General features: G+C 33.9%; 2 long non-coding RNA genes across 2 annotated transcripts; both read right to left on the bottom strand.

The window, feature by feature from the left end:
• Positions 1-945: 945 nt before the first annotated feature.
• LOC143064671 (uncharacterized) lies at positions 946-4,636 on the bottom strand. Its single transcript, XR_012975304.1, has 2 exons — positions 3,510-4,636; positions 946-1,333 (listed from the first exon to the last, which is right to left on the bottom strand). It is a non-coding gene; the product is annotated as an uncharacterized LOC143064671 (long non-coding RNA).
• A 1,281-nt stretch (positions 4,637-5,917) lies between these two features.
• Positions 5,918-12,307, bottom strand: LOC143064670 (uncharacterized). Its single transcript, XR_012975303.1, has 2 exons — positions 12,035-12,307; positions 5,918-9,257 (listed from the first exon to the last, which is right to left on the bottom strand). It is a non-coding gene; the product is annotated as an uncharacterized LOC143064670 (long non-coding RNA).
• Between the last annotated feature and the right edge of the window lie 10,274 nt (positions 12,308-22,581).

The following is a 22,581-nucleotide window of genomic DNA, read 5'->3' as shown; positions in this document are numbered from 1 at the left end:
TGAATCAAGATATATAGCAAACTGCACTTCCCTGAATTATGGATAGACACATTCTTAAGGAAGGAGAACGTTTGGTTTTATGCTTTTAAACACAGTCAGATTTGTTCGGAAATGAAACACGACTTCAATTTATTTCCCTGTGTTAAGGGTGTTTCGTAGTTTACATGTATATAATCGCTATTTTGAAATTCTAGGTTGACATCTTTAATTTAAATTCTCAATCTCACACAATCACACAAACCGGCTATAATAATAATAGTCTAATAATTGTTTATTTGAGAAATTGTCCTTCATACATGTATGTTTATCTAGATGCGATTTTTTTTAGTACAACTCTGTAGTGTGTAATAGCCTTTGAGCGAACAATTTAATTTAATATCCATTATCTAGCACCAACCTACAAATTGGTAGTATTGCATCAGCAAAATGAAAAGAGACATTAAGTTTATGAGTTTGACTGTCCCTCTGGTATCTTTTCCAACCAAACAGAAAAATGGTACTACATAAGTGAAATTGTTATTGTTCTAGTAACAACCACAGAGAGAATGAAGAATTTGTACCCCATATTCCCCGTACCATCGTTCATAAACTCGAAAAAAAGTTGAACAAGTTCGGTATCTGAATTATTTGACGAACTGTATATATTCAAAAGTTACAGCGGTAAGAGATTTGGTGTTGAAACTACAGAAAAATGAACACCCTAATCTCTTCCATTCCTAATTCTACAAGATAAATGCTCATTTGAAAACTAAGACTTACAGGTTTAAAGGTAAATTCGAGAAAACAATTTCTGCTAGTAATGTTTGAAGGCGAAGGCAATTTATAGTTAAGCTAATTTGGAATTTTTTTTAGATTGAATTTAAACGTTGCAAAATTTGTATTAAACCTGGACATGTAAGACAGGACATATAACTTTTATATTTATTTAAACAAAACAATATTCACTAAAGCTAAACAATTTTAATGATTGTCATACACGACAGTGATGCACCTTCGATAGCCACTTTATTGTCGAGTTCAACTGACAATGTATCATCTATTTTAAGATCAACTGCTTGTAGTGATGTTCCTGTTCCATAATCAAAAGTTCCATTTGAATTTCCTTTTATATGTACATCAGTTAATAGATGTGAGTTTTTGTATACACGATAAGATGCATGGCTTGTAGATGACACCATGTACGCGGATAATATGTATAACCCTGGAGATTCACAATGAAAAATTCCTGAATATCTAAAGCGGTTTAGGTCTGTAATTCCTACTGAGAACTTTATAAATGGGAATGTTACAATGCCTGCCGTATTCCGTGGGTCTGCACATGATGTCACAGCAACTGTAATAAAAATGTTATACTCATTAAAGCAATCTTACTCAAATCTGTCAGAGAGATAGAAGCAGATTTACCAATTGCCTCAGGATCATGACCGTGAATTCAAAATGTTTAAAGTCCAGAGGTGTTTTTTTTTTCTCAAAAGTAAAATAACAAAAATACCGAACTCTATGTAAAATTCAAAAAGGAAATTATGTTCTTTATAAAATGGCAAAATTAACAGCTCATACACATCCAACGAAAGGAAAACAACTGGTCAAATGTTATCCCTATCAAACAGATTTTGTAATAAAATTAACGGTACCAATTTTCTTGCACCAGATGCGCATAAATTAGTAAGTAAGGTTAATTTTATTTGAAGTCGGCATATATGTACGCACACAATAAGGGGACGACCATTTGATATTCTGGGGGGGGGGGGGAGGGGGCAGGAGGATTTTGAAAATAAATAACTCAGACTTGATAATCACAAAAATAAATAGTTTGTTCTGTGGTAGTTTGAAAATAAATTACCTGACTTGCAATGTATTGAAAATAAATTACCTGACTTGCAATGTATTGAAAATAAATAACTCAGCAGGTCTAATCTAAAGTATGAGATGGCACCAGATTCTTCATAAATTCATCTTTTTTCCCCAAAAAAATCGGGAGACACTTCCCAAATTTTTTAATAACAAAAGTATATTATTTAAATATACTTGAAATGTCTGAAAGTTGGTTTCATTTAACTTGAGGTATATTGTCTCAGAAAATCTTACCTCACTTTTATTTTAACAGGGCCGTAACTACATTTAGGAAATTTCAAAACCAAACGCTTGTCTCCATATCAAATTGTGTTCACGGCCTTGCAAGAAGAAAGTTCTGTTTTCCCTCAGACATATAGCCCAGAATTTTCGGGATCAATGTTTCTTATTTAATTGTCTTTTGTTCATTGATTGCCCTTCTGTATTCTGTTAGTGTTGCATTCCTTTTGTAATATAGTAATTTTGTTATGAACTTGATCATGAGTTTAAAAAAAAACAGCAGCCACAGACCTAACTATGTGAATTCCATTTTTGCTTTATCATGCACATTGGTCTTTTGAAGTTTCCCTAGAATTACACTGAATTTATACATTTTGCTTTGAGACCAAAATAAATATTGTCAAAAAATTATTAAAACAAAACTTCATTTTCAGATTATAAAAGGGTCTTCGGAACACCCAGAAAGCATGATTTTGCATCATTTGTTCTATAGCTTCTTGGGCCTTCAGTGGCTCCAAAACCCTTCAAAAAAATTTTTTGACTCGCTCCGCTCGGCAGTAGTATGTTTGCCAATACAGTTAAAAGTGCCTAGTTATAACAAAACTTTAATACTACGTATGTATGCAATACATGTATATGCAGTTAGGAATTTAAAAGAATCATTTCTGCAGAGGGGGATGGTTAATCTAATTAAATGGTACATAATGACTTGACTATACTATATGTATTATTTATAATAAACAAATCATTTAAACAATTGTATGTTTTCGAATATCAAAAACATAGTAGTGAAAATGAATAATCAGTCCCTTGCTTTAATGAAAATGAAAAATCTTGCTTCACTAGTGCAGAAAATGAATAATCTGTCCTCTTACTTTACAAAAATAAATAACCGATCAAAAACAAATCCTCCTCGGCCCCCCCCCCCCCCCCCCCCCCCCAGAATATCAAATGGTCGTCCCCTAACAGAGCAAACATGGGATCTGATGATCTCTTTAACCGACTATCTTTTTGGTAAAAATCATGCAGGTTCATGCAATTACTAATAAATAAAAATTAAACAAAACATGAGAATACAAAGAAAGCAAATTATTTTTCATTTCTGAACCTCCGGGGTCAATGCCCATGCGACAAACACCTCTATTAGCATTGAATGGAGACATCAGCAATCAGAGAAATATAATAAAATACTAACAAACTAAAAAGCGTGAATAAATTTGCATTTCTTAGCTGCAATCACGTCAATGTTAAAATTCACTGCATACAAATACACAGTTTTTATTGTTGTACACTATATATAGCGCCATGGTCTATCGCAAGTCATCTATGCTGTAACCCGCGAAAACATCACAAAATGGACAATAATGATAATAATAGTGGCACTGACACGCAAAAATGCTTAAGATAACAATTTATACGAACTTTAGAAGAATTACCTTTTTTGTTGATATTTGCGACTTTCTCCATAAACATGGCATTAGCAACTTCTAGGTTTTCACCAGCATGGGTCAGTCGGGAAAATAAGCCATTGTAACTTCTGTAAAGTACAGGGAGCTTGTTTGATATATTCTTTGACTGCATCTGTGTTTTCCTCAAGCTGTAAATTTCGGTTAATATGGTTTTCAGTTGAGTCTGTATCTTTCTCATGTCATCTTGAAGAACTGTAATATCAGAATCATCAGTAGATTGCCTCCATTCGGCAGATACGTTATTTCGTTCTTTTGTAAGATTGTTACTTAGAAATATCAGTTCATCATGTTCCCTACTAATGGCTTGACGAACCATTGACAAATTGAAGTTGCCCTCTTTAATTGTTTCGGTTATATTCGTAACCCAATGTAATTTCTGTTTCACAATATTAAGCTGGTTTCCAATTGATGACATGTTTTGAAGACTTTCGGACGTCTTTTTCTGTGAAAGTTTTACTTGAATGGTGCTAGCATTTAGTGAGATATGGTCCTCCTTTAATCTATTGACACTGTATTTCATTTCAACTGTTTTATTAGTCAACTTTGATAATGGTATTTGCCAAGACGTCTTTAATGTTTGGTCATCCTGCTTCAAGACGGACACGTTATGTTGGAGCTGATTTATTAATGTTTCCAATTCAAAACGTCTCGACATTTCGTCGACAATTAATGTGAACAGTTGGACGTACTTCTTGTCAGTTACAGCCGTGTCTCTACCAGTTTGAATATTGTCAAGTAATAGTCCATTGTACATGGAAGTTAAAGATAGCAAAAGTATACTGTAAAACATTTGAATTTATCCTTAAATAGCAAAATAACGATACAAACACAACAAAGTAGATATAACACGATGTGGTATGAGTGCCAAAGAGACAACTCTCCATCCAAGTCCCAGTTTGTAAAAGTAAACCATTATAGGTCAAAGTACGGTATTTGCGTATTGCTTCTTATCAATGACTTGTGGCCTGTTAAACATTAGGGCATTGTTCTTATCTGCTCATCATAACTAAAGTAGCAGAAATGTCAAAGTCTGCTGGAACTAAATTGTAGTTTAAGACAATCATGGTAATATAAGTGATAGTCATTTAAATCTAGCAAAAACTTAACTACATTTTATAAATTGACTTTAAGCATATGCATATTACCTGAAACAATTGCAAATGCATACACAATTTTATTGCTGATTTGACACAAACAAAAATTAAAGGGGCGCTGACTGTTAAATTCATGTTCACCGATTTGACTCAAATTCTCATATTTCATTTATAACAATGCAAAAACAATCATCCAAATTTTAAAAAGTTTAAAATAAACAATATACTGGGCATGGATATCCATCTCTAGCTAAGGGGTTAAATTGAAGTTTACATGAATACGGATTCAATGAGGTCGAATTATTCACTTGCAAGTAAATAATTCATCGTAAATTTTACTTAGCTTATTTGACAAAATTGGACCATACTGGCTTCTAAAAGCGATATATAATTTCCCTATTTCATTTTCATTAATGATTGAACAAATAATAATCATATTTTATAATTTTTATATATCTGGTAGCTAGTGCCTCTAACAAAACTCCTGTATTAAGGTATAAATATGTGTCTTGTAAAGACCATGATATTTGAGTACATATGTTCACGGAGATAGAGATTTATAGAGATAACCCATTTTTTTTTATTATTCAGTAGGTTGACCTACTGAGATATGATGGCACAATGTTCTTAAAAGGTCAAGTTGAGAGTATGTTTAACTATTAAAAACATGTTCAAAAAATTGTCTTAAATCATCATATCTTCAAAACCAATATATAATTTTTTTTAATACCAAAATTTTGTGTCTAAACGTTTGATTGATATAACATAGTCCACCAACTTCTTTTTTTGTTCTGTGACCGCGTGACGGTTGGTATAAAAGACACAGAAAATGTCGTTTAATAACTTAACAATGCGATGATAGTACGCTAATGTGAACGTTTAGTGGCATTTTGTTCATCAAGAACACCGATTTGACCTATGTTCACCCAAGTCGATGAAGAAGAACAATGTTCTTGGTATACACAGGACAACTGAAACCTATTTTATATATACCGTTTTACTGTTGTCAACTTATCTTATTGATAACTTATTACATACAATGTGCCCCTGTCAATGACCTTATGTATCTTTGTTAAAAAGGCTTGCTAGAGCTTGTTCTACGTATGAAAATTTTGCTTGCAGAACTCAAAACAACTCCACCAAAGACTTATGCTACGACAATAAACGACTAAGGTTACCCCTTTACAGTTTTTCCAATCATCTTATTTAATTTGAAAATAGTATTTTTGTCAACACAGGCTTGCTCTGTTTGATGGGATGAAAGAATGACAAACAAACAAATATTTAAGAATTGAAAACTGTCATTTATTATTAAAATGACGAAGAAGCAACACAATGAAAAACATGTATAATGAAATCAATAAATCTTATTTATAAACAACATATTATATGGTTATAATGACAAAACCTTATTGACCCATCCCATCAAAGATGGGGTTACATTCGCCCATCAAATATGGTGTTACATTCGAATATAAACACTGACATATTGTTAAACCAAATAAAACATGAATACACAATATTCATTATTAAACAAAATTAAAATATTTCAATTTAAATTGGTTCAAACATCATGACAAAATCCGAATTAGCTATCCAGGGAGGGATGGTGGGTATAATTTTTAGTTCCAAAATTTTCCTGCCACTTCTAACTGCAACTGAAGCGCCTTCTGAGATCATATAACATGATCAGGGGAAGGAATAACTTGGTGTTTGCGTTTCTACCAAATAAGAACAAAGAGTTATGCCGCTTTCCATAGTACCGCCTAGTTTGCCAAAAAATCATTTTTAATAAAAATTAGCATTTTTGTCAACACAGGCTTGCTCTGTTTGATGGGATGAAAGAATGACAAACAAACAAATATTTAAGAATTGAAAACTGTCATTTATTATTAAAATGACGAAGAAGCAACACAATGAAAAACATGTATAATGAAATCAATAAATCTTATTTATAAACAACATATTATATGGTTATAATGACAAAACCTTATTGACCCATCCCATCAAAGATGGGGTTACATTCGCCACAATATTGTTACCCAAAGCCTTCCTTGTAACAATATCCCCCATCCAAGCCAGTGATAAAAAATTCTAAAAATAAAATCCTAAACTTCCAAAAATAGGAAAAACAAAAAATATCAAAAAAGAAATCACAAATCTGAATAAAGCTACTTCTATCTAAGAGTATTCATTCTATAAACTAAACGATAACTATCCCATGATTATAATGTATTAACAGATTCTAAAAAAAAAAAAAAAATGATAATGGCTGCCGGAGGCCCCTGTCCCCATGGCAACCAAAGCCAAATTTATACATATATTTACATTGAAAATTCTAATTTTATTTTATCTTACTTAATTTTATTATTATTCGTATATCTATTTTATTTTTTTTTTTATTTTATTTTATTTATTTTTTTTATTTTTTTTTTTATTTTGATCCAGTTAAAAATCTTTTTTATCTGTGATAAACATTTTTGACTGCTTAGTTTAACTTCTTGAAAGATAACATCATTACCCGCATAGTTTATTACAGTGCGTAAATTTAATCAACATCTTTACGAGATTCCTTAAAATTTTATGACCACAGGTCGACCAGAGTTCACCCCATCGTCAGCTGCAATGACAGAAGGGGGTGATTCCTTACTGTTAGTTTTATAATTTCTCTGAGAAATTGGAAAATATGGCATAAAATTGTATGACCATGATTGCAAACCTAAATACTTCATTTTATTATGTGTTAAATTATCCTTGAAAATAATGGTAGCAAACGATTGTATTTCTGATAAATATCTCAACTTAATTATACAAAGAACAAAATAAAACAAATCCAAAAAATAATAAAAAAACAAAAACAAAAAGGAAAATACAAAAACGAAAAAAACAAAAACATAAACAAAACAATAATCATATACACTATACAAAATATTACCGTGTCTGTAAAAAGGATTGAAAATAAAGAGGCCCATGTCCCCATTATATTTCGTAATCACAGTTACCAACATAGATACAATTAAAAATAGTATCAACTATACTGTCAACAAAGTTATTACACTCTTATATATAAAAAAGAAGATGTGGTAGATTGGCTTTAACAATGAGCAAAGCCCATACCGCATAGTCAGCTATAAAAGGCCCTCTTATACATGTAATGAAAATACAATTCTAGATCTAAACATGATTACCCGTTTATGGCACAGTGGCAAGAACAAGGAACCCTTCAACGTATTTCATGAAAAGAACCGCCTTGTGTCGTATCAGAGGTCCATATCCCCATGATACAACATCAAAACACATAAAACAGATTCAGATGTTAAGGACTGGTATCAGGACCCCCTTCTATTGGTGGAGTTAGAATCGGCGTCCTCGTGTTTGGATTGTTGGCAATCCCTCCTACTATGGTCTCCAACGCAAACCTGGCAGGTGTGCTCGTATCTACAAATTCTTGCCGTGCAGCCTGATTCATTGTTGAAAGCATAACAAAACCTTTTCTGTTTAAGGGCTGGAGCCGTGAGGCTTTGTGTAAGAAAGGGCTGTTTCATGGCATTAGTTTTCCCAATAAGCCCCATAGCTAACGCCTCATTGAATAATTCCCCATTTACACCATCCCATGGTAAGTGCAAAGGGTCTACTTCCCTCCACTGACTATATGCTTGATCATAAAAATATGCAGCCTCAATTCCAGCTTTTTCTGCCAAGTTTGCAATGATAGTCGCATATTTCATCAGCTTCGGGGATTCAGTAGGGTATTTTTCAAAATAAATTGCCCCATAAATGCGAAAAGCTTCATGCCACTGTGCCATTGACTCAATTTTTGCCTTACTACTACTATTTTTAACAAATGTTAAACAATCATCTTTCTCTATTGGAACATACTTTACAACTCTGGATTTGGGTTTCAAGATCCTCCAGATTAATGTATTTGTTAAAACAAAAATCAGCTTTCAGTTTTGGGTCCACACCAAAGCCAGTGGGCGTGATAAACCCTGGCCTCCTAACTCGTTTGAACATGTACCTGTGTTTGGAGTGCCCTGTAGAAGATTGTTCACCACCTGTTGACTCGGAGATCCTTCAGTTGGCATGAAACACTGTTGACCGCTTCTGCTAAACACATTTGAGCAGGACGGATGACTGCTCTCAGATGATTGTTTATCAATAATATTTGTTGAGTGGGACTGGGATGGTGTCGTCATCTCTGTTGTATTACATGTAGTGGTATCTTGCCTTGGTGGACAAATGGAATTAACACCTTGGTGTGTTGGTATCAAAGTTGGATCTGGTGAGTTTACATTCCTGTCTTGAATAACACCAGTGTTTTTGATTGTAACTATTGTTTGGGTGATAATTGGAGTTGCGACCGTCAATATTCTCAGAATTTGGTCATCAGTATACGTATTTGGATCAATTGGATTGGACTGTACAGGTGGATTATCAGCTGACAACTGGCCGGAATTAATATTTGGATTTGAAGAGCTTGGTACAGAATTGTCTATAGATACACCCAGTCCCAAATCTGAACTGCCTAGGTTTTCAATAACTTCTCCAAGCCTCTGTGTGCTTTTCCGTTTACGATTACTTCTTTTTTGTTCTTTGGGTGGCATTTCTGATAAAACGGTTGCTGGAAAAAGAACACAAGATATATTGAATGCATGATATAGAACTACCATATCAAAATAAGTGCCATAAGAACATTTTGAACATATTTATACCATCTGCACTTCTCTTTTATACCATATATACTCTATACCCTTAAATTCATTTAAGTGCCGTGTGCACCGATTCTTAATATTATATATTATTAACCACAACAGAATTGACCTAAGTACCCTAAGCACTGCCCATCAAGCACCATTTTTACTAGAGCGTCACAAATTCATCTAAATGCTATTTGCACTCCAAAATAGATACAAAGAGTACTCAAACACAACAAATCTATCTATATGCCATATGGGCATGCTCCTCAACGCACCATATGGGTACTAGAGCCTCATAGAATTCATCTAAATGTTATATGCACCCATCATGCATACAAATATGTACTCAAGCACAATAAAACTATATAAATGCCATATGGGCATTGCTCATCAAAGCACCATATCATGCATATGTACTAGAGCCTCATAGATTCAGATGCGCTTGTGTTAAGTACATAAATGTATCCAAGTACACTATTTATCTCAGTGGCTCATCAAAAGAGCCTTATAAATTCATGTAGGTGCCATAACACCTGTTTAAAGTACACAATGTATCCAAGTACAAAATTTAGGAAAAAATAAAATAAAATATAAATCATATTCTATACATCTAAAGCACCATTTGTACGAGATTCATCTAAATGCTATATACACTCAAAACTAGATACAATAAGTACTCAAACACAACAAATCTATCTATATGCCATATGGGCATGCTCCTCAACGCACCATATGGGTACTAGAGCCTCATAGAATTCATCTAAATGTTATAGGCACCCATCATGCATACAAATATGTACTCAAGCACAATGAAACTATATAAATGCCATATGGGCATTGCTCATCAAAGCACCATATCATGCATATGTACTAGAGCCTCATAGATTCAGATGCGCTTGTGTTAAGTACATAAATGTATCCAAGTACACTATTTATCTCAGTGGCTCATCAAAAGAGCCTTATAAATTCATGTAGGTGCCATAACACCTGTTTAAAGTACACAATGTATCCAAGTACAAAATTTAGAAAAAAAATAAGATAAAGAATTAATGATATTCTAAATATGTGTCATATGCACTATTCACTAATAAATATGTGAATTCTAATTACAATGATTCTTGGTGAAAAAGTCTACATGTATAATGTTACACTTATAACAAAACGCAAGAAGAAGATTTAAGCTCTGTAAATATACGCAGTTCTGTTGCCCGTGTTTAATTGCCCACCTAATTTGCTATGATAAGGATTGTTAAATAAATAATTTCTCTTAGTTGTTTTCATGAACTCTATCAGACTGTCTGAATGACCGTTAAAATTAATGTAATATGCAGCTGTGTTTTAATTTGTTAGGGATAAGGTTGTTAAATAATTTTATCTTAATTGTTTTTATGAACGGCTTAGCAGACTGTCTGGATGACCGTTAAAATTTATGGATGATGCAGCTGTGTTGTTACTATCATGACTTTAATTACAAGCCGTATAGTTTATGAGTTTGTTTATTTATCTTCTGCTCCTATGTGTGGTCCCGATACGATACAACCACGCGAGAAAGTATCCAAGGAATATAACGTGTTGTTATCATAAAAACTGTTATAATGATATGACACTCCGGTTAAAACCCTAATTTTAATATAATTATTATTGAAACAAATCATCCTGGTATAAATATACCATAGTTGCATAAAACTATTCTTGGCACATAATACCCAAATTATACCTCCAGTTTTGAAAGAAATTGAACATTAAATCGCATTGTTCTGTACAAGCATGTTTATGGGGAATTTCCCTTGAACTTAATATAGCTTTTAACAAATAAATAAATAAATAAAAACCTGTCCAATACTTAACTGCTGTTAACTTTCTTCATTTCATAGCTTGAATAATTGACCCTCTTATATTTCGAAAATATTTTGGCATGCCGAACATCATAGTTAAAGTGAACACCATCAACATAGTTATTGCGATCCGAATTTTTCACTCCTGTTATTTTCCAGTAACGACAATGTGGTTGGTCCTTTATTTGTGCTTTCAAAAATCTGTTAGTCTTAATAACTAAATCATTATACACATTTGATGCAATGACTCGTGTCGATTCTCTTGGTAGAAGTTGGCATATTGTTACTGACTTAATCTCAAATCGAGTTGTCAATGTTTGGGATAATAAAATCAGCCGTAACCCCAATTCCTCTACCGTATCTTCAGAGGCTCCTAATATATCCAAATCGTTACCACCAATGTGAACAACTACATGTTCGGGACGATTTTTCTCTATGAACGACAAAATAGTTTGCACATGATCTGAATTTGAAACTTTTCCGCCGCCGATCCCAAGACATTTTACCTCACAGTTCATCAAGTTGAAATTATGTAATGCAGGTCTATTATAAATAAAAGTTCCCAATCTATGAACGTGTGAACTACCAACTACGACAATTTTCATCGTAAAATTATACTGTCTCTCTCTTTATTTTCTGGCGCTTCAGCTGACCAACCTCACTCACTGGATCTAATACAATATTCTCTTGATACTTTTTCTTGTACTTGTATAGGAACCGTTCCGTGAAAAGTAATACAAGAAAAACCTTTCAATAAAATTAGACTACCATGTTCTTTAAACTCTAAAACTCTCAAGCAGGTAGATGCAAATTACGACAAATTACGGACCTATAAATTCCAATGTCAGATAACATATTAAAGTTACCTAATTATCTACAGAATATAATCCTTTTTCTTCTCAAGTCACAATATAATCATATTATTTAAAACACAAATTACGCAGAATGTAATATAATTTTTAGTTCCAAAATTTTCCTGCCACTTCTAACTGCAACTGAAGCGCCTTCTGAGATCATATAACATGATCAGGGGAAGGAATAACTTGGTGTTTGCGTTTCTACCAAATAAGAACAAAGAGTTATGCCGCTTTCCATAGTACCGCCTAGTTTGCCAAAAAATCATTTTTAATAAAAATTAGCATATTTGTTATTCGTTTTACCAGTGATGTTTCATTGGCTGCTCTATCATATCAACTACCAATTAAAAAAAAATGGTTAACTTCCTTTTTATCTTTTCTATTTTATTCGCTTGGCAATAGATGTGGGTGTGAGACCACAAAGCTAAAACCCAATAGAAGTCTTCCAATTTTGCAATAAGACAAAGTTCTGCGTATACAACTCACAGATCTTATCCATGATACATATATTCCCTAACGGTCGACAAAGTTATTATGTTAAGGTGTTCGTGAAAACTTTAACTTTACAATATGAACCTTTGGTTCAAATGCTTCTCTATAAGCAACAACTCTCTATCAAAGGAATATTGGGAAATTAAAGCCATTTAATATCATATCATATGGGAGACATAATATACCCAATATGCAGTTGCTGCTGTAATTTGCGTACTCAGAAATGGAAAGTTCACAATAAGAAGATTTAAATCGTATCTTTTGTCATAAAAATGAGTTTTCAATCGAACCTAATTTTCAAATTCTAGATAGAGTAATAGATATGAAGCAGACTTAACTTTTTCTGTGTTATCCTTCATTTCAAATCAATGGTACACAAATGGTCCGAGACCACAAATATAGTCCCTAGTGTTGACAGTGGGTTACTTGCCATTAATTTTTATACCCCTTCCAAATTTATTTCTCCGTGGCTAATGCCTCAAATTGCAAGTAGGGGGTGAAATTACACTGTAAAAAAATTTTGGTCCAGAATTTTAAAGGAAAGTAGTGATTTGGTCGAGCTGAAAAAGGTTAAAAATTAGCACTTCGGAAGCTGTCAAAAGATTTCAAGACGCCCTAAACATAAAATTGTCCATATTTTGAGTTAATGCCGACGAAGTTTTCTATAATTTTGATATAATTTGTCCCAAAAGTAGTACAACACACTGTAAAAATTTCATTGAGAAAGCGCAGGTGGTTTTTTTTTAATTTTCATTTATGTTCTAAAAGAAATGCACTACGAAGTTATTGTGGTCTCGGAACAAATACACATTTATATAGTGAATTGTGAATTTCAAATTTCAAATTTCAAATTTCAAAAATTGTGTCAGTCGTAAAGTGTACCTAATACGAATAAAGGAAATAGTCGTCAAAGAGTACAGCTTTTTTCCATAAAATTGCGTTATATATTAAAGAACGCGTTCTCCAAAAGCGTAACACAATATATTGTCAATAAAAATCAAGAATTTGTTATCCATTTTAAATAAGGAGTAAGGAGCCTCGTTTATGGTTGCATTATGTCATCATTTATCTTCGTACTTTTGGTCGTTTAGAAAACTTGGTTTTTAATTCTTAATATCTTTTGATCTCTTTGGAATTTAGACATATAAATGGGTATATCCCTTTATAAATAACATCTTGTGTAATATACTTTTTCTTTCACTTGGAATTATAATTATCCGACTCAATTGCTTTTATTCAATATGTACAATACAAACGCTGTTTTGTATTCTTGTTAGGCATATACAATACCGTTATAGCATTGACATTAATTCAAACTCCTTAAAAAAAAAACCCGTGAAAATAATTTTGACCTCGTATACGTTACCGTGACTCACACTTACAAATTCGTACACGGTCTAACATATATACTGTCATCGCTAACAACCGTATTAGATAACTAAATCTAAAGTATAGTAACTAGGTCAATAGAATCTTATCTTCCATGATTTCAATATGAAATTAGAACATCAATTCTCACTCTCCTACGTGTCCAACAATATCCATTGAAACAATGTCTGCGTTACGTTTTGTTATTGTAATCTCGTGTATAATTTCGGTATGTTTGTCAAGCGGCGAAACATTGATGACAGACCAACACTATCTACAACTCGCCAATATGATTGCAAGCGAAATATCATCACGAGCCAAGTTGGACGAGACAGTAAAAAGTCTGAAGGGAGAGATAGCCAGCATAAAAGGAAGAGCTAAAATAGATATCGATATCTGCAAATCTCAATTATTGGTGATAAAAAATGATTCTGATGTTTTAGGAAGTAAGTTGCAGACACTAGAGAACGATTATAGCTTACTGAAGTCCGAGAACGGGAAACTTTTATATCATCAAAGTATATTAGAGGAAAACCGAATTCAGATGCAAAATATTACGAACGGCCAAATTGAAACCATAAGGCATTTGCAAAGAGAGCTAGAAAAGGTTACGATAGACCATAATATGCTTAAAGAACATCTTAATAATTCAAGTACGGACTATGATACACTTCTGTCAGATTATACCGGATTGAAAAGTAAATACGAAACGGACTTACGGGTATTTGAAGCTGAAATGAGAGCTAATATCGAGGAACAAGAAGAACTGCAAGGAAATTTGACACAGTTACAAGAAGAAATGAATAATACAAATGCGACAGTTCTCAATCTAATGCAGACAAGTGATACGAAAAAAACGGAAATATTCACATTAATGAATTTGACAGATGATGCGACCCAAAGAATATCTCTACTTGAAAACTTGAAAGATGTTCTTGTTCCCAGACTGGATAAATTAATAGAAAAGCAGGGTGCGATGAAGGACAAAATGGATAATCAGACAATTGGCTTGAATGCGAAAGGTAACATATTAGTATACCCTTACTCACGTAGTATAACGGTATATTGTTAAATTACCATGCCCTTATGGTAGGGATATTACAGGCAACTACATAGGTTTTTAATTCGAGTTAATTATAGTTGAATGCTGATCGAGCGTAAACATTTGGGATTCCGGAAAAAAAAATGTTTACACCCATTAGGAACAACTTTATTAAACTAGGCTTGATAATGCGCCATTGGAGGTGTACACATGGTATTGATATTGCTGTCAAGTCAGTTCAAAGGTCAATGACACTGGCAGCAGCTTTTAATGGAATGAAATTTAAGCAAAATTTGGTTTCCGGATAGCTTCCTTGTGAAATTTATGTCAAACTTTTTCCAAGATTGGATCGATTAAGCCCTATTGGAATCAAAGGTCAATGTCCCAACAGCTTGTCACGTATCAAAATTTTGCCTTATTCTATTGAACTGTATGTACAATGTTTACCAAAATGTTTATATAATGTCCCATTAATAGTAAGATCCTTGAATTTAGGATTAATATGTCGAAGGATAACAGCTATTATTTGATTTGGTTTCCGAATGTCACTTAATTAACAAGTTTGGTTTCACTTAAATCTAAACTCGCTAATTCCACAAGAGGTCACACATGGAATTTAAAATTTCAAGAAAGGGAATGTTAATGGTAAGAAAAGAAATAGTCCCAAGTATAGCTAAATCAAAGATTAGGAAGTTTTGGTTTTTGCTGCTTCTTAGTCCATTTTGTACGTGACATGGGGAGTTAGATAAAAGAATAGACAGCTCGGAACAGGAACTATGTGTCCGAATAGATTCACTTGTCTTTTAGCAGTTACCTTGTGAACTAATATGCACAAAACGACAAAGTTAGTCAGTATGGTACAAAGAAGGGTTCACAACGATATCCCATTCGCATGTCCTCCTGAGATATATATATATATATATATATATATATATATATAATTTAAACACCCATTTCTTATCATCAACACAAACATATTTTGATTAGTCGGTATTATTTTTGCTCATTGGAATACTTATAATTTAAAATCATAAGTCTGCCGTTTATATTGTTTTAGGTTCTTCCTTTTTGTTTCACGATCCACGTCTTTTTGCAAGGATTGTAAAATATTGTTTTGTCTTTTTGTTTCAGTTGCCGTATCAGCATGTGCGACAGAACAGTCCGTTGTTGGAATAGTTCGTTTTCCTACTGTTAAGACTGAGTTTGGTATTAGTAAGCTTACGGGATTGCAGACGCGTGGGGAATTTGTATGTGAATATCCAGGATTATACTTAGTTTCCGTATACCTAGTGTCAGCAACCACACATGCAAATTTCAATTTGTACAAAAATTCCTATGACTTAACGAAAGTTTTCATGAAAGGAAGTTCTAAAGACAATCGTGATTATGGGACTGGAACGGCAGTTCAAGCTGTCGAACTTGATGTCGGTGACACTATTTATGTAAAATTAGAAGGCCAATATACAATTGTAGGTAATTCGTCGTCTTGCATCACGATAATGAAGATTAAATAAATGAAGTTATACTTAACAAGGAGCATTTTATTTGTAGATAATATTCTCGCATATAACTAAGTTACTAAAGTGACTAGTAAATCAAACTCTGCTGACGTTGTAAGTAATTTAACGCTTTGAAAAAGGTGTGTGTTTTGGTTGTTTTTCGGCACTGTCAAACAACAGCTAAATTGGTAAGTCTGTGGTGTGATTTTAAATTTTGATAGAAAATAAACTCATCAGTGATTGCGGGATGAAAATTTTATATTTGCAGCAGACGCGCGTGAAATTTTAAAAAAGATGATAATACATATTTACTAACAGGATTTTGATATTACTTCCAAGGGTTTCTTTTATCATATGTGACGATATTAGAGCTGAAGAGTTAAGTCCGTCTCAACATATTGGTATTATCTGTTTGTTAACCTATTGTCCAACATTATAAAGATTTAAATGCTCACAATTTTGATAAAAATTTCCACAAGCATGATGCATCTACAGAGACAAATACATGTAGCTCAATACTTATCAGTCTTTCTACTTCATTTTTTTATCGTGCTGTTTGAAAAAAAAAACCGGGGTCATAATATAGTGATCGCTCTGTCTATCTTTCTGTCCTTCAGTGTGTGTTCGAGACAAATGGTACCGGATGATGACTCAATTGAGTTCCTTGCTAAATTAGAATGAAATTTATACCTGTGCAAGGTGTCGTTCAATATTGTAGCTGCTACACTAGCTGCCAAGATTTAATGAGGAAAGGAAGCCTAGTGTTTATTGTTTCAATTAGAGGAGAACAAATACAGGTCACTGTATGGCATTCAGTAATGAACAAAACCCATACCATATAGTACGTTAGGAAAAAAGTAAAATCACAAAAATAATAAACTCAGAGGAAAATTCAAAAAGAAAAGTCTCTAATCAAAATCAAAAGCTCAAACACATCAAACGAATGGATAAAACTGTCATTTTTCTGACTTGGTACACGAATCGTCTTATGTAGAAAATGTTGGATCAAAACAAGTTTAAAAGCTAGCTTAACCTCTCACTTGTGTGACAGTCGCATCAAACTTCTACTATATTGACAACGATGTGTGAACAAAACAAACAGACACAACAGGTAAAAAATGTCAAAAATAGGGGTACAGCAGTCAACACTGTGTTATAATCTTAATCACTATAATTACAAACATCATTCGTAAATATAGCTCAACATGCAGACTTCTTATACGTTCAGGTATTTCACATCCAATTTTTTATGGAAATATTCTTTATAAAGCACAAAGGTGTCAGTATTCACCTCAAAAACTAACAAAACCTTTGAATAGACTTATTAAGAAGGGATATAGTTACGATACTGTTGTCAGGTCATTAAAGATTGCATATTTTGGCGTTAATATTGATTCACTTATAGGGTCTTTGCATCGGAACTAAACACATTTATTCAACAAGAGTGCACACGCTGAAATGTCTCGCCTTCTATACTAATCATTGATATTATGTTGATAGTCCTAAGTATAAAGCTAAGCTTTATTACAACTGTCACATAAACTTAACATTAACCAAGATAACTAAACAAAGACCAATGAACCTTGAAAAAGAGGTCCAGGTCAGATGAACAATGTCAGGCAGACAGGTACAGCTAACAATGCTTCTATACAACATATATAGTTGACACATTACTTATAGTTTAAGAAAAATAGACCAAAACACAAAAACTTAACACTGTGCAATGAACCGTGAAAATGAGGTCACGGTTAAATAAAACCTGCTCGACTGACATAAAGATCATAAAATATTTCCATACACCAAATATAGTTGACCTATGGCATATAGCATTAGATAAAAAGACCAAAACTCAAAAACTTAACTTTGACCACTGAACCATGAAAATGAGGTCAAGGTCGCATGACATCTGCCCGCTAGACATGTACACTTAACAATCATTCCATACAACAAATATAGTAGACCTATTGCATATGGTATGAGAAAAACAGACTTAAACACAAAAATTTAACTATAACCACTGAACCATGAAAATGAGGTCAAGGTCAGATGACACCTGCCAGTTGGACATGTACAACTTACAGTCCTTCCATACACTGAATATACTAGCCCTATTGCTTATAGTATCTGAGATATGGACTTGACCACCAAAACTTAACCTTGTTCACTGATCCATGAAATGAGGTCGAGGTCAAGTGAAAACTGTCTGACAGACACGAGGACCTTGCAAGGTACGCACATATCAAATATAGTTATCCTATTACTTATAATAAGAGAGAATTCAACATTACAAAAAATTTGAACTTTTTTTTCAAGTGGTCACTGAACCATGAAAATGAGGTCAAGGACATTGAACTTGTGACTGACGGAAACTTCGTAACATGAAGCATCTATATACAAAGTATGAAGCATCCAGGTCTTCCACCTTCTAAAATATAAAGCTTTTAAGAAGTGAGCTAACGCCGCCGCCGTAGCCACCGCCGCCGGATCACTATCCCTATGTCGAGCTTTCTGCAACAAAAGTTGCAGGCTCGACAAAAACCAGTTGTTGGCATGACACGGGTTATGTTCTTCTCATATATGGTATGATGGTATGATACTAAACCCCTAACGGGAAGGATTGTACCTGATGTTCATATGATGAAATCATAATCTTTCAGTCAGTTTAATTGAAGTCTGGAGCTGGCATGTCAGTTAACTGCTAGTAGTCTGTTGTTATTTATGTATTATTGTCATTTTGTTTATTTTCTTTGGTTACATCTTCTGACATCAGACTCGGACTTCTCTTGAACTGAATTTTAATGTGCGTATTGTTATGCGTTTACTTTTCTACATTGGCTAGAGGTATAGGGGGAGGGTTGAGATCTCACAAACATGTTTATTACCCCGCCGCATTTTTGCGCCTGTCCCAAGTCAGGAGCCTCTGGCCTTTGTTAGTCTTGTATTATTTTAATTTTAGTTTCTTGTGTACAATTTGGAAATTAGTATGGCGTTCATTATCACTGAACTAGTATATATTTGTTTAGGGGCCAGTTGAAGGACGCCTCCCGGTGCGGGAATTTCTCGCTACCTACATTCAAGACCTGTTGGTGACCTTCTGCTGTTGTGTTTTTTTCTATGGTCGGGTTGTTGTCTCTTTGGCACATTCCCCATTTCCATTCTCAATTTTATGTAACTAAGAAGCACAAAATGATAATAGATCAAGTATGTTAGCAGAAATCAAAAATAAGAATATACAAATTCACCATAGTGCAATAACATAATAATAAGTACAGAGCCACGTCATGTATGTATCAAAGAAACATAAAAAGCATATAGACAACGCACATTAGCAAAAATGAAAGACAAGAATACAAAATTGAAAATGTTTTACAATAGCATAATAACGGGATGTTTAAGTACAGAGCCACCCGTCATACGTAGCAAAGAAACACTAAAAGACATATAGACAAAGCATATTAGCAAAATAAAAGACAAGAATACGAGAATTACAATAACACAAGGACGGAATATACAAGTACTGAGCCACGTCAAATGGATGTCAATAAAAACAGACTAAACAGTAAAAGTTATATTCACGAAGACAACTAAAAGAATAGTATAACATGTAATTAAGATGATAAACAAGTCAGTACCCAGGATCTATACTCCAAGACCATCGTGTATAATTTGTTAAGATGATACGGAATATTTATCAACAAAGTCTTGGTACCTTTCGATTAACTATTTAAGAAAGATGACGAGACGTTCTTCGACATAACCCTGGTTCATCAACTTTCTGTCCAGACACCGGTAACGTTTTACATAGTCTGAGTAGGATCTGGAAGCTCTTGAATACCATATAAATTGGAAAATGTATATCTCATATGCAGCTGAAGTTGGTATATGGCTACAAAGGTGGGGGGGGGGGGGGGGGGGATTGGTAATTTCAAAATTAAATCCTCTCATTTGTCATAGATTCTGGTACTGAGATGACCATGTGTCAACTTCGAGGTAGAGGTATGAAAATGAGACTGAGGAAGTCGTGTCTGTTGTTCCTTTATTTTCAAGTTCTGGTGGATATATCAATAGAATCCAACAGAAAAGTTTGAATTGTTAATGGAAATAACATCATCAATATATCTGAAAGTGAAATTAAATGATATGGCTTCTTTGATCTTCTTGTTTAAGACAAGTGTCTGAAGGAACTCTGTTCATACAAAAATAAGAAGAGGACGGCAATGAGAGGCGCACAGTTTGTTCCCATAGAAATGCGGACAATTTGTTGAAAAATTCTATCTCAAAATTCAACAAATATGTTGTCAATAAGAAACTCAAGTAAACTGGTCACTTGTTCCTCTGAGTAGCATGTTTTACCTTTTTGTTCACTATTAACAAAATATGCCGTATGGTATCCTAAAGTAATAAATTTGTAGCGTATGCTATCGTTTTTATGTTGAAAAGCATTGTGGATAATATCTCTTATACGATTTTTCACATGGGGAATGGTGGTATACAGGGTTGAAATATCAAAAGTTTTGATAGATTTAATTTCAGGAAAAGATGGAGATTTAACATTATCTAGAAGTTCTTCAGTGTCCACATATGGTTAATACCACAACGCTAGTAAACAGTTTCACAATCTAATTAAAAACCGATCTCTCATCGCTCCTGTTTCTGATATGTCGCGTGGGACATATCAGAAACAGGAGCGATGAGAGATCGGTTTTTAATTAGATTGACAGTTTCACAGTATATCTCTAACCACTCTAGACGCATACATAATCCTGTGGTACAGACCACCAGCGCAGCAAGGTGAAACTTATATACATTTTCTTAGTAATAAGTCTAAGATCAAATAGTGGATTTATCTTGAAGACCATTGTAGTAGTGTTATTAGATTGTTGGGTTTCTCTTTTCATTTTTTTTTCTCATTTTGTAATACGTAAGCGGTCTATCCGCAGTAAAAGAGGGTCTCCAGTCATAGGCTCTCTATCACCGTTGGCTAGCCTGTTTTGCGGGTGAAAAGAAAGCTGAGTGCGAAAGTCTTTCTGCAAGTTCATAGTTCTATAATACTCAAGACTTCTACAATTACTCCCCGTGACAGCACTTGGTAACTGGGAACTAGCATCCTAGGTATTATTGTAGAGGATCTCGGAACAGCAAGGGTCTTAGTAATGTGGCGTGTAGGCCCATCGGCGAATGGACACATCCATGCACCCAACTATGAGTTAATAGTGCCACTACCTTGTGGTTAGATTTGGGAAAATCAAAGGCTATTGGAGCAGACTCAGAAAGAATAAACTGTTATCACAGCGATGTGTCTCGCTTTTTTGTAATTTAGATAATGTAAATGTTGAAAATAAAATAGCAACACTTTAACATGTAAGTTTTGCAAATATTCAAGGTCAATGAACCATGACTGAAGGTATATGGCTTAAATATCTCCATGGAAATGAGATGTGCCAATGCTAGTACAACTAAAATTGAGAATGGAAATGGGGAATGGATCAAAGAGACAACAACCCGACCATGCATACCAATTATCATTGCCCTACCTCTAGTGGTTCAAAATGCCATTAACCTACCTATTAAATCACAAACTAATACATAAAAATTTTAGCAAAAGTTTCAAAGTCAATAGACCATGATTGTGGGGCGGGGCCAAATAATCTCCATGGAAATGAGATATGCCAACACTTATGCAACTGCATACCAATTATCCTTAACTTAACACTAGGGGTTACCCATAAACTGACCTAATCACAAACTTGTACATAATATCTCAGCAAAAGTTTCAAAGTCAATAGACCATGACTAAGGGGGGTGGCCAAATAATCTCCATGGTAATGAGATGTGCCAAAACTAATACAACTGCATACTAGATATTTTTCTGACTTAGTGCTAGTGGTTCACACTAGCTAGACCTAATCACAAACTAATACAATGTTGACGCCGCCGCCGGAAACAGCATACCTATGTCTCGCTTTTTGACTCCGTCAAGCGAGACAAAAACCAGTAAATCGGGACTCGTCAGCCATGACAGGCGATCATCTATGAGTATGAAAACCTAAACAAAAATCTATTCTACAGGTATTAGGTTTCTCGAATAGCTAATCACCGGGCAGAGTAAAACAATGAAGATTTCAGAAACCAACGATACAAGAGCTATGTATATA

The sequence above is a fragment of the Mytilus galloprovincialis genome, chromosome 2 (genome assembly GCF_965363235.1).
Source record: "Mytilus galloprovincialis chromosome 2, xbMytGall1.hap1.1, whole genome shotgun sequence".
Taxonomy (NCBI): Eukaryota; Metazoa; Mollusca; class Bivalvia; order Mytilida; family Mytilidae; genus Mytilus; species Mytilus galloprovincialis.
This window is presented reverse-complemented; position numbering and strand designations above follow the sequence as displayed.